General features: G+C 44.7%; 1 long non-coding RNA gene across 1 annotated transcript in view; it reads right to left on the bottom strand.

The window, feature by feature from the left end:
* Positions 1-8,048, bottom strand: part of LOC136022062 (uncharacterized) — a 39,943-nt gene extending 31,895 nt beyond the window's left edge. Inside the window, exon 1 of the long non-coding RNA XR_010615995.1 lies at positions 7,718-8,048. This is a non-coding gene — a long non-coding RNA (uncharacterized LOC136022062). The remainder of the gene's footprint in view (positions 1-7,717) is intronic.
* Positions 8,049-13,234: the final 5,186 nt, after the last annotated feature.

The raw sequence follows: 13,234 nt of genomic DNA, 5'->3' as shown, positions 1-13,234 counted from the left end.
CTTAATTTCTTTGCTTGAATTCAGACAGGTTTTTTCTTTTTCAGCATTCAGCCAGAGTGTAAGTTTGGGCTTAGTTAATGAAATATATACCTGATTTACATTAATGACTATTATAGGACACCTAGAAGCATTCAGTCCAATCACTCAGCAGGCTGAATATTTTAATCTTATCTCTTAGCTGGGAAATGCTGCCTCATACAAGGGGAGAGCAAATGGCACACTTTGGAAGGAGCTTGGAAAGACATGAATCAAAACCCACAAATGTATGGGTGTGGAAGAAGAACTATGTGGACACTTAATGAACACACAGGGTCTCAGCAGAGCTATTTAAAAGGGGTCTCTACAGTGGTCTGAGATAGGAAAGACAATTTCCAGACTGGCCTTAAGTCCTATGAGAAATTCCAGTAGTCAGAACCCAAAGGCCCTCATCTGGAAATCTCAAGACAGTGACCCAAGGATTTTCAATTCTAAGACCTGTGATCACTCAAATCTAACAGGGTGAAGATAACTTTGAAGAGACAAGTCCTTCCCTAACTTAAATTCAACGTTCCATCACAAAGGTATTATCTATGCAGTGTATGTTCAGAGTATTCAGAGAGATTGTGTCATTTTCCTGTCTTTTTTGGATTTGGGTAGATGCGGGCAGTCTGCAGGAAAAGTTAGCTGCCAATACCAGAGAAAGCAGACTTCAGAGTGGAGTAAAATGTTCACAAATTTGAGGGTTATGTGTCATCCCAAAGACTGAAAAAACAACATTTCTGTTCAAGTTCATGGCACAAACCTGAGACTACTTGGGTTCAGTTTTCCGTAATAGAGGCAGATGGTCTCTGAAAGGGCAACAGTAATAAATATTGACAGACAAAATCCGCCTATTGAAACGTCTTGCTAACAAGACCTCATATCTTGGCACCAGCCACTATCCCAGGCAAGGGAACCCACTGCAGGGTATAATATTATATCACATGTTGATGCAGCAACAATAAAGGAAAATATCAACAGCATGAAAAGCCTTTCGAGTCCAAATCTTTTAGAGGGATGGTTTATTTATAAAGCCAAAAATGCATCCCAACATTCTTGTTGGTTTACATATGAATAGGGGAAGTAAACTAATTGTGGGAAAGGTGGAGTCTAATGCAGAACAATTGTTTTGATTATTTCAACTGCAACCACCCCAAACTAGTTTTCAGCTAATTTCATTGCAACTAAGCATCTGGTATTTTATTGTCAGCATTTTTAGTAGTCAAAAACTTTTTTCCTAACCCATTTAAGCTTCTCCTCTCCCTCTTTTACCATCCAGAGCATCCTAAACATGGGAAAATGTAAAATAAGCCTCAAAACAGGCTATTACTTAAACTGATGGGGTCATTTTCATTTATTTCATGGCAGCCATTCCCCATCCTTTGCTTTCCTTTGAGGTCGTTTTTTGATTGTCTTGTTTTGAAGCCAGGCAATTTGTCCCACACTCACTGCTGTTCATAGGCTAATTAGAATTTTAAAAGTAACTTACATACCCTTGCAGTGTGCTGTTAATTCCCTCCAGATTGCTGGGAGCATTAGCTTCAGTGTTTGTTTATTTCAACCAACTCTAAAATATCAAGCACATTAAAAGCTGTACCAGATTTGGGATAACTCACCTTTAACAATAAATTCATTGCAAAAGTAAGCATCCTACTTAATTAGCATTGCCTTGTTTGCAGGGAAGATTCCACACAAGATGACTCTGTGACTGAAGCACCTGGTGGGAGATCTTAGTGCACCAAGAGGACAAGTCAGGGAAGCATGGCCTCAGCACCTTGTAGTGACCAAAGCAGGGTAGCACAGGGTACCTGCAGAGTTCACCTCTTCATCACTAACGTGGTCTGAAGACCCAGCTTCTGGGACACATCGGCTGCTGTCATGCATGCTGACTGGACTGTTACTGGCATGCATTAGCTCCCCAGACACCAGGCACATCTTGGAGGTCTTCTTGCTCCTGAACTGGTGGTGGTTTTGCATGAGAACCTTTCCCGGCAGAAGTCAAACCCTGACCTGGGCCCTTAGACAAGTCCAAAAGAACCACAGCCACCAGCACATCAACCCTAAGCTACATCTCTCGCTGGCACCAAGCTGGGGGGACCCCAGAATGGCCATCCCCCCTCCCTGTACCATCTCTCCAGGCTGCTGTGGTGCCAGCAGGCACATGCAGCTCCAAGCACTCCACCAAGATACCACAAGGCTGCTGCTGCACAACCCGGCTCAGCCGCCTGCCCCTACAACAGACCACTAACAGAGGCCATAGAACATGGGACACAACAAGGGATCACAGGCTAAAGCTTAAACAGGGGAAGTTTAGATTGGCTATAAGGAAGAAATTCTTTCCTGTTAGGGTGGTGAGGCAGTGGAATGGGTTGCCCAGGGAAGCTGTGAATGCTCCATCCCTGGCAGTGTTCAAGGCCAGGTTGGATAAAACCTTGGGTGGCATGGTTTAGTGTGAGGTGTCCCTGCCCATGGCAGGGGGGTTGGAAGTAAATGATCTTAAGGCCCTTTCCAGCCTTAACTATTCTATGATTCTATGAAACTCTGAATGAGATCAAACATGGAAGTGTTCCAACCGCCTTCGTATTGATACCTTTAACTGAAAATCACCATATGCAAGTTGTGTAAACAGAATTGATTGTATAAGAAATAATTATGGAATAGTAGGAACCAGCAGCAGGAATTTGGGAAAGAAGTTAAAAAGAAAAAAGAAAGCAGCTTACAGAAAAGAATTGATACTGTAATATATTTAGAGCCTTCAAAGCCATTTCATTTATCACCTTCGACATTTCCTTCTGCAAAGAGAAACAATTTCATGAAAAAAAAAAAAAATCACTACTACACAGTCCTGCACTTTGCAAATACCATTATTTGTGCAAACAAGAAGTTAGTATCTAATTCTCTGTAAAAATTTGACACCAATTTCCACAATGAGCATTATTATAAGCAATTAAAACTGAACTACACTTGTCAGAGAAGTGCCTACAGTATACACCTGTGAGCATTAACAACCACTTCCACCCGGTATGTTTGCTTTGCATTAATACTCTCATTAAGCCAGCTAAGAACATGAAAGCAGCTGTACCTGGATTCTTCTAGCCAAGTACCCTCTCTGCAACAAGGACCATAAGCTGACACCTAGAGATGAGTAAAAGCTGTGCCAATGTATATGGTACTTACCAAGTATTCTCACAGCCTCCAGCCATTTTCAACTCAAGCAATTTCTTGATTCTAACACTCTCTCTATGTGTGTGTGTGCGTGTGTGTATGAAACACACTAGATATTTTCTTCAAATAATGTGCAGGCTCTGTGTCTCACATACCCGTTTTGCAAAATAAGACAGCCTTTGGCAAGGAGTTGCACAGACTTACTAAGACTCCTTATGTTTGTCTTGAACTCAGTTGCTACCGTTTTTAACGACAATTTTATTTTCTATCATTCCTTTATGAAAAACTTTTTTTTTTGTTATTTGTTTTTCTGTTAGCTAAAGAATATAGAGTTGATGTTTTCATGCATTAAAGTGTGCTCTGAATGGCAGCACACACTTTTTGCACAGTTATGCCACCTCAAAAATGAGGTTTGACTTCCTAATGTGGTTACCAATACACCATGGTCACTCTAAAGTGACCCAACTATTTTCATACCAGTGTTAAGTGTATCCGTACTTGAGGCTGCTCTAATGGAATCACGTATTAGTACACCAGTTTTAAACTGAAACACGTAGCAAGGCACAAGCCAGTGAGAAACCAGCCAAAATCAAACTATCATTTTACTGCCCAAGAAACACTGGCACAGAGCAGGAGACAACCAGTACTGCTTCATCAGATCCCAGCTCTGCTGACGTAAACCCCACTCCCTTACTTTTCCTTTATTAACACACTGTGCTTTTGTTTACTCCTAAAAGAGCTTGTATACAGTGCTCAGGCTCTAAACACATCAAAGTACTAACGAAGAGTTTTTAACCATCAGGCTGGCATTGAAAGTTGAGAAACAGTTTCTCCCCTAGGTTTCCATGGTTACTGCATCTCCAAAGCACAATTCAAGTCATAACTTGCTCCAGGTAGCTTCCCAAGCTGCCACGAAGGTATCATCCCCCTTTATGCAAGTGTATGGCAGGGACAGCCACTGAGCCCTAACTCCTCTCAAAGGTGTTTCAGGCAGCATCCCCAGGTGGCTGAAAGGTGTCTTGAGCATGTCTTAAAGTGAAGTGAACTGCCACCTTCTGGGATACAGCCAGTGATGGCTCCTGTTATAAAGTTCAATGGGACCCACATGGGCTTTTGCAGCCTTCAGGGCAAGTGTTCAAGGCTCAGACCTGGCCTGGCAGGAAGCAATGAAATCTTATCTATGGCTGAATCTGCTTTCAACTAAGACATATTTACTGATGGCTTTTATAAAGCTAGCATTTTCCAAGAGAAAGCACAAGACAGTGGATCACATCACAGGCCCAGGTCAGCGTCTTCCCAGGGCTGTATTTGACACGCACAAAGGCCCTCAGGGCATCACTGTAATTTCTGCAAATCCAATGCTAAAGCTCCAGAGGATCTGACAGACTAAAGCCAATGAGAACCCACTTAAAAAGAAGCACAAAGAAACATGAGACACGCACAGCTTGTAAAATGCCCTTTTGTAAGTGTAGCTGGCAGATAACAGAATAATAAGTGAAGACAACTATATATATATATATATATATATATATATATATAAAAAAGTCTTTAGAACAGCTGTTTTCCAGCTACCCAGTCCCACAGATAATCCTGCAGTAACAGAAATCACCAAGGAGACCGGTCAAGCCCACAGGATAGGAGCCTGTGTGGCAGAGATGCAGACAGCAGTGCATTATAGACTAAAGCTCACAGGAACCAGTTAACTTAAACAATGTACAGGCAGCATTGGTCAACATGTGCAACATGCCTGGGGCTCAGTCATGAGATGGAAAGTAAGAGCTCCAGCAGATCAGTCTACAAGAAACAGACCTAAACACTGGTGCTCAAGAATGCAGAAGTTCTGTTACACATTCAGGTCTACATTCTACCATCCCACCTCTCCCCCAAAAGGGTGTCCCATCCCAGGCAGCATCCATAGCAGATCATCACTTTATGAAGAACAATCACACACAATGAAGCCAGACAATCCAAAAGTGAGACGCAATTTCAAGTTTCCTAAATTCGGGTATCTTAAAAGGCCAATTGCTGAGCTCTGTCAGCTAAAAACAAGCCTTGCTCAAGCCCCTGAGAGTCTGGAGTCTGAGTCAGTCTTTATTCATTTTTCAGGATCATGGGCTTAAGGAACTAATTCAGACTGAAGGAAAGCATGCTACCAAAGAAAAACAGGGAGGTAAAAACCACCATGATTAATAAACACAAAACATAATGTGAAATTTACTTCTTCCAAGCACTTTACTACACTCAGTTAAAATGTTTTAATTTCTGATCAGTCTAGCTATGTTTATCTACAAGCATATAAAATGACATTATATGTCCCTTCTGGTGGATAAAAAGGCAAAGAGTTAACAGCATGCAAAAATAATCAGGGTAGCAAGCGGAAAAAAGCTCTTTTCTACTTGAATTTACACATGGAACCTAGAAAGAGAGACTAATTGCTCCCTGGGACCCTGTGATTAGCTAAATCTGACTTGTAAACAGCTGCAAGATCATGATATCAAGGAGTGGGTACCTCTGTTTTCTGTCTCACTGGCTGCTTGAGACACATTTTTCCCCTGATTTGAGCTGATTGGGCCTCTCATTTACCAATTAGGGGATGAGACTGAACAGGGAGAACAGAGGATGATTAAAAATCTGCTCTTTGCTATTTCTGCAACAACTGTGGACTATTCTCTTCCAAATTAAATCTGGCTTCTGGCTGGCAAGCTAACTGGCAAATGCAATCTCATTCCCCAAGTGCCAGAGAGCATCAGCTGTACATGAGCCATTTGTGGTTCATCTGCAGGAAACATAACATGCCAGTTGCTTTTGGGTGGGCTGGGAGGAGGATGCAGCACCACCAATAAGCACATCACTGAGCTTCTCTACTGCTCCCACCCCAGCAGATAAGGTTTGGGAATCTTATAAGACTGTGCTTTAGAACAACTTTGGCAATTTACACTGCTTCCTAACACTTGCTTTTGTCAACAGGTCTGGTTATTAAAGTATTATTCTTCAAATGGGAAGACAACAGCAATGAAATCTTCTCATTGTTTAAAATAATTATAATGCAATCAAGGAGTTCTGGCAGGTGATGTTGGGGGAAGTGTTCCTTTTCTGTTTGTCCACTCAATCTCTTGAGCTAGACTAAACCCACAAGACAAGAAGAAAGCTCAAACATAGCTATTTAAAACTCGCTCTGAGCCAGATAAGTGAAACACACATCCACAAGAAACGCATGCTCTCCACAGTTAAATTCCTGGCCACAGGCCTCCCACAGGAAGGCTTTAGGCCAGTTTCATAACCTTAGCCATTTTATAATCTCTGTCTTGGGAAGGAAATGGTGCTCTCAGGAGACCTCTCTTCAAAATAATACATAGGGTTTTCCCTGAGTAATTGTGTCTTTTTTTAACTCATTTTCCAGACAAAAAAAAAAAAGTCATATTGCATTTTATGATGTCAGATTTTTTTCAGCACAAGAAAATACTTTCTATGAATAACAGCAAAGAGGTAGCAATGCCAACCAGAATTACAGGTCACTTCTCTAGCTTTAACTCAGTGCATAAGTAAAGTGAGCAGAACAACCTTACTGCAGTAACTGAGACCCATTTGTCCCTCTCCAAATTGTCCTAATTTGTTCCAATAATTGTCATAACTGGTAAATTCAGTTCAGGAGGAAACTGTTCATAGTTACCAGTGCAAATTAACACAAGTGACACAGTTGCAAGGGGAAGCTAACAAGGCACCTGACTGTATTATGCTTGGAGGAAGCTTGAGCTGTCAGTCTTCCACTCTTGAGTACCCTCATTTGAGAGAAGCACAAGATCTTGAGTGCCTCTTGTCCTCTGTGATTGCATCTGCACTCCAGTGTTGCCATCCTCTTGGAGTTTCACTAAGCCCCATGATCAGTGAGAGCTTGTTTGCCATTTTCTCAGCATATGTGGGGTCGACCCAGTTTTATTTTTTCAGCCCTTGCTTGCCTTGCTGCAGCTGAAAGCGGCTGCACACAGATACTGCCCAACATTGTCAACAATTATGTCAAACACTGGTACCCGTGCTGCTGACTGCAGCTTAAGCCAAAAACTGCACCAAGTGGCCTGACTGCACAGCACTGAATTAAAATGTTGCACTTACTCATAAGCTTCTTTGGCATTAATATGAATAACATGGCAATCCGCCTGTATTTTATATTCTGTCATTTCACTCTGCATGACTAGTACTGTAACTTTGTATGCTCCCACTACACTCATACAGATTACATTTACAAATTGCCCCTCTGAATAAAGAGCACTGCACAGGGATGACAAGTATTGATTTTCAATCTCCTTCCAAAATGACTCTATCATTGCAAGTAAGTCAGGCAATCTGCCTCACTTTACACTTTAGGCTATAGGCCTCAGATCACACTGACAGGCCTGATCCTTCAGGATATGTTTAATTAGAAAAGAAATGAAAGGGATTACTGTAAATCAGCGCTTAGGAGTGCTACAGAATATCTAACCCCCCTCCCCACCCTCCATCCCCCCCCAACCTGTCTCATTTATTCCCTTATCCTCACCTGGAAGTTTGAGGGGGTTGTTTCACACATAATCCGAATTACCGCCTTTCCTCTAGGAAACAGCTCAGCACATCCAGCCTGGGGTTTCTCTTCACCGACAAGATGGGGCTGGCACGGGCCCACCTTCCCCACCAGTGAGATTGGCCAACAGCGCTGAGCATTTCCCTGGCACTTCTACATTCTCAGCTACGTTTAAACCTAATTACAACTCACACGCAGTAAAAATACATCTTACTTAAGAATTACACTGCTGTTCAGAGCAGCATGTGCTCAGAAATCGGATAAACGCGGCTCCTGTGGCCCCGTCCTCTGGGACAAAGGCTCCCTCCCGCCTCAGGGCCCAGATGAAGTCATTGGTTGAAGTTTCTTCTTCCAAGAACCGCGGTTTTTGACGCCTTCCGAGCCGTTGTGAGGCGGGGGCTGCTCTCTCACCCACCTCAGGTTTACGTGGCCCTTCCTGTGCCCCCCTCCCCTCACGCAGCCGCGCTCCCCGCCCGCCATTTCCCCTCACACCACAGCTCGGGAGCCCGCCCTCGGCTGACGAGCGCGGCGCGAGCCGGGCTCTTCCCGCCCGCCGAGGCCCCGCCATCACCGCCCCACAGACGACGCCTGGAAGCGGCGGAAAGGCCGCAGGGTCCCGGCCGAGCCCGGCCCCGAGCGGGGTGCTCATGCTGGCAGCTCTCAGCTACAGCCCCGATTACCTCCGGCGAGGGAAGGGGAGCGGAGGGGAGCGGCAAAACTGCGGGTGCTGCTGAGGGGAACCGCGGGACACGGCCGGGCGCAGCCGTGCTGCTGAGGGGAGAGCCACGCTCCCTTCCTGCCGCAGCCTTCCGGGGCCCCGCGGCCGTCGACGCCTGCCGCTAACGGGACAACGCACTGCTGCCCGGCCCCAGGAGAGCGGCGAGCAGGTAAGCGGCAGCACGATGCCCTTTAATCTGCTCGGGGCGGGCTTTAACACCACGTACCCTCCATGAGGCCCGTGGTAGGGCAAGGAGGGTGTGATCGGCAGCGCCCTCCGCCCCTTAGAACCCACGGTGAAACCCCCGGCCATGGAGGAGACCTTCCCCCGGGGTACCCGGAGCTTTGTGCTTGCAGCCGCGAAGGCGCTGGCGCTGTGAGGTAATGTAGTGAACCGAGTTGTGCCTCCGTTGAGGGGTGCTTCGGGCATCCTAATACAGCCCCAGTACGGGCAAATACGATTTACAGATGGACCTAAGCTGCGTAGCGGTGGTTCCCCCCTGCCAGCACTGCTGCGAACCCATCCCAGGCAGTTCAAACGTGCAGATACCACGGTCATGCATTCACCAGAGAGCAGTTAGTACCTGGGCACCAGAATCATAAAATCCTAGAATAGTTTGGGTTGGAAGGGACCTTCATCCTCCCGCACAGCAGCGTGCGTGGTGCGCACTTGGTCCTGGGATCTCAGGGCTTGTGTCCGCCGCTCCACTGCAGCTGCACATCAGGCTCTGACAAAAGCACCCCAACAACCAGGCTGCCTCCAGCCGGAAATGCCCCCAGAGCAAAGTGCCGGTTCTTGAAACGTGCCCATGCAGGCGCCGCAGCTGGCACAGGATGGGAAATCCTGGATGTGCGCTATGCTCACTGGAGTGTTTTTCATAGCAAGTCAGTTGGTGCTTGTGTGAATGATGTATCCATCTTATCATCTGAAAGGGTACAGAAATAACCTCTGTGCCTTTTAAGTACTTGTTTAAAAAGGAATATCTGTAAGCTAAAGAGAAGGATGTAACATCTGTGACTCTGGAAGAGGTTTTAAAAATTACCTGCTCCTGGAATGCAGTAGGGAGGAAAAACCCTCCTCCAATTTTATTAAAACTTGTTACAAATGGTGAGTGCAATCATCCATCACCTTGTATAGATTACTTTTTCTTCTTTAGTGTGAAAAATGAAACCACTTGTTTACTGTAGCAGTAATACAGGGAGAACTACTTTCAAAGCTCCCAGCTGTGCCCCTTCTACCACTCGCTATGGAACGGACAAAAAATAAATCACCAAAAAAAAGCCAATCAGCAGGTCCAGATCAGATAATCACATAATCCCAGACTGATTTGTGTTGGAAGGGACCTTACAGCTGATCCAGTTCCAACCCCTGCCACGGGCAGGGACACCTTCCACTAGACCAGGTTGCTCCAAGCTCTGTCCAATGTGGTCTCAAACACTGCCAGGGATGGGCCAGATGCCAGTGGTCTGAGAGTAGGCTGTACCTGACTGGTCTTGCCTGTGCAGGACAAAAGTACCTGAAAGAGGGGAGTGTTGTGTGAGTGCTTTTCAGCCTCGCTGGCGCAGCTTCCTCAACCATCTCTGGCTGGATGGGGCTGTGGAGGATGACTGGGCTCCTCCACGAGCAGTTTTAAGAGACTGTTCTGTGACATGAAGGGGAAGCATGCTTCTGTTTGAGTCAAGGACAGCAAAACCCAAAAACCTTCAGGTTAATTTCTGGGTTTGCTGCGTAAGTCAGGAAAAGGTCATTTCATTTTTATAACTGCATAGAAAATTTGAAACATCTGGAATCTTCAGTATTTCTTTGAACATAGTGCTGTTAGTGTAAGCTCAGTCGAGCCTATGAACTTCAGTGCTTTGCTGTTAATTGGGGTCACTGAGGTCATCCAAATGACTTGGACTTCTTCCTTCAGTGGTGTGAGGAATTCTGGCTGCAGAACAGCTACTTGCTATTTACAGATATGGTTTGCCAGCTGACTACAAAGGCTTTTAATAAACAGATTGAGTCTTGTTCTAAAACATGTGATAGTGCAGCCCTGAATTGTTGGAGTCAGTGGAGGTAATAGTGGGTGGATATTTTTGCCTGAATGGTTCAGGAGTTTAGGGAAGAGAATCATTCTCTAAATAATAATAAAAATACAACACTGTGAACTACTCTCAAATACTTCATGATTAAAATACAGTTTTCTACTCAGAATTCATTAGAACAAGAACCGGACACACAGGGTGAACCTTCTGTGCTTTATTACTACCACCATTAGTATTTTCAGAAATTTCCAACTGCTTCAACCATTTGTTCTGGCACTAAAAAGTACAGCTTTGATTTCTAGTGGTCTCAGCTAAAAACACGAAGTTGTTCTGTGAACACCAGAGCTAATGGAGTCGGGTTTCCTATGAAGTTGAGCTTTTTGTTCCTTTTTTTTTTTTCTCTTTCCACACAGAGTAGCTGCAGCCTCCTTGCGTGTCCTTTGTGATAGACACACTGAGCAAGCCAGGCCAGAAGGCGACCCCCAAGCAGAATGTGTAACAACTGAGATCTGCTTGCCTTTTCTCTGGCTGAGGTGCTCAGTGGATCCCTATTCTAGCTACATACTAACTGCTATAAAACTTGTAGGAATGTAAATATCTTTGAATTGTCTATTCCTATGCAAAATTTGTTAAAATAGGCTACCAGGTTCATAACTTTCTAGGGGGTTGGGTTGGTTTGGTTGGTTTGGATGAGGTCACAAAGGTCTGTTTTCTTCAGATTAGGTCCCTGAATTTAAATGGCTCAAGTTTCTAGTCATTATCCTGGGAACTTCAATCGTATTTTCAGGACATTCAGGAATGAATAATGCTTCCTCACTATCAAACACTGACTTTACACATGGGGTTTAAAGAAGCATAATGCACTGAAGGGAGCCCACAGTGTGGCATAACTGAATGATCAAGCATACACAAGAGTTTTACAGCCTGGGGTAAGAGGACAATGTATTTGATCTAAGTCTCTCTCCACAGCTGTGAAGGGCTGCTGAGGTAGCTGGTACTCACCATCTACTTCTAAAGGGATTTGAAGTGTCTAGGACTGCACAGTCTCTCCCACAGGTAGTCTTTGTGCTGGGTAGGGAGTTCTGCTACTCAGCATTGTCCTCAGCCCCAGCTTGCTGGGAATTGTTATTGCTGCAGAAGCTACTGATAGAGGGGATGCTTCTTGCTTCTGATGCAGCTTCTGATGATATTTTAGCTCTTTTAGAAAAGGAGCAGCAGCCTGAAAGTTCCTTCATAACTCCCTATAACCAGAACAAACTAGTTCCCTGTGGGTCTCTTTCACACTGTGTCAGCAGCTTGCCGTCTCTGACAAGAGTGGCCACACTAGCCAGGTAACATCAAGGTAGTTCTCCTGTTCAGACATTCCCAAGCACCAGTGCAAATACTACTGCAAGTTGCAGAGAACATATGATTTCAGTAAAAATACCACAGCTTCTTTCATGGAGATGAGAGCTGACTGGTCCAGCCAAGTGCCCTTCCTCACTTGCACTCCCTTCCCAACTGGGCTGCTACCATGGGATGGTTCTCCCTATCCACTGGCAAGTACCCACAGAGAGCTCCCCTTCTGCTCCCTGTTCTCAGGGCTCTGGCCTTCCAGCATTACAGTAACAGGCAAGGAATAAAAGAATAATCAAATCTTGGCACCTCCTTAATATTGTTTTTCAACAGATCTCTGCTGTGATATGTGCAGCCTGTGATTATAAAGTCATTTTGTACTTACAAATATTTGCTGTTAGAAAACAAAATGCTTTAGCCAGTAACTTATTGTCAAGTGTTCTGTAATTATTAATACCTTTTTTGTTTAAAAAAACATCTATTGATCTAAATAAGGCAGAATAGAGGGCTGAATTTTCAGTGCAGAAGTTATTTATATATGCTGCAAAAGAGATTAGAATCACGCTTAATATAAATCCTTTTTCCCTTTTTAAAGTTCTTATGATGTAGGTACAAGCTGTACTATACAAATGGGGAAAATGAGGACATGGGGAAAGTAAATTACTGAAGACCATGCAAAATTAGCAGTAGTACTGATTATCACTAAGTATTCTGTTGCTCTTATCTCAGGAAGGAGAAGGAAATAGAAAGTGTATATTCATTTCAAAAGCTTCAGATCACTGAAGAAGTAAAATGCTTTCTGATTGCCTGGAAGGAATGACTATTGGAGGGCACCTCTGCGACTCCTTTGTTGTGTGACAGTTCTTAAATTCCATTACTGGTGCTGCTATTTTGGTTGTTTCTGCCTAAATGCAGGCCCTAGCTCTCAATTCATAGAATCATAGAATAGGTAGGGTTGGAAAGGACCTTAAGATCATAAAGTTCCAACCCCCCTGCCATGGGCAGGGACACCTCACACTAAACCATGCCACCCAAGGCTTTGTCCAACCTGGCCTTGAACACCACCAGAGATGGTGCATTCACAACTTCCTTGGGCAACCCATTCCAGTGCCTCACCACCCTTACACCCTCCTTATATCCAGTCTAAACTTCCCCTGTTTAAGTTTTAACCCATTACCCCTTGTCCTGTCACTACAGACCCTAATGAATAGTCCATCCCCCAGCATCTTTATAGGCCCCCTTCAGATACTGGAAGGCTGCTATGAGGTCTCCACACAGTCTTCTCTTCTGCAGGCTGAACAGCCCCAACTTTCTCAGCCTGTCTTCACACCAGTGGATCACCAATACATGAGGTGTTGTGGGGCACAGGCTGCCCAGGGGCCCCTGACTACCTGGGATGGCTTTTGGGGATGAGCC

This window comes from Lathamus discolor, chromosome 14 (genome assembly GCF_037157495.1).
Source record: "Lathamus discolor isolate bLatDis1 chromosome 14, bLatDis1.hap1, whole genome shotgun sequence".
Lineage (NCBI taxonomy): Eukaryota > Metazoa > Chordata > Aves > Psittaciformes > Psittacidae > Lathamus > Lathamus discolor.
This window is presented reverse-complemented; position numbering and strand designations above follow the sequence as displayed.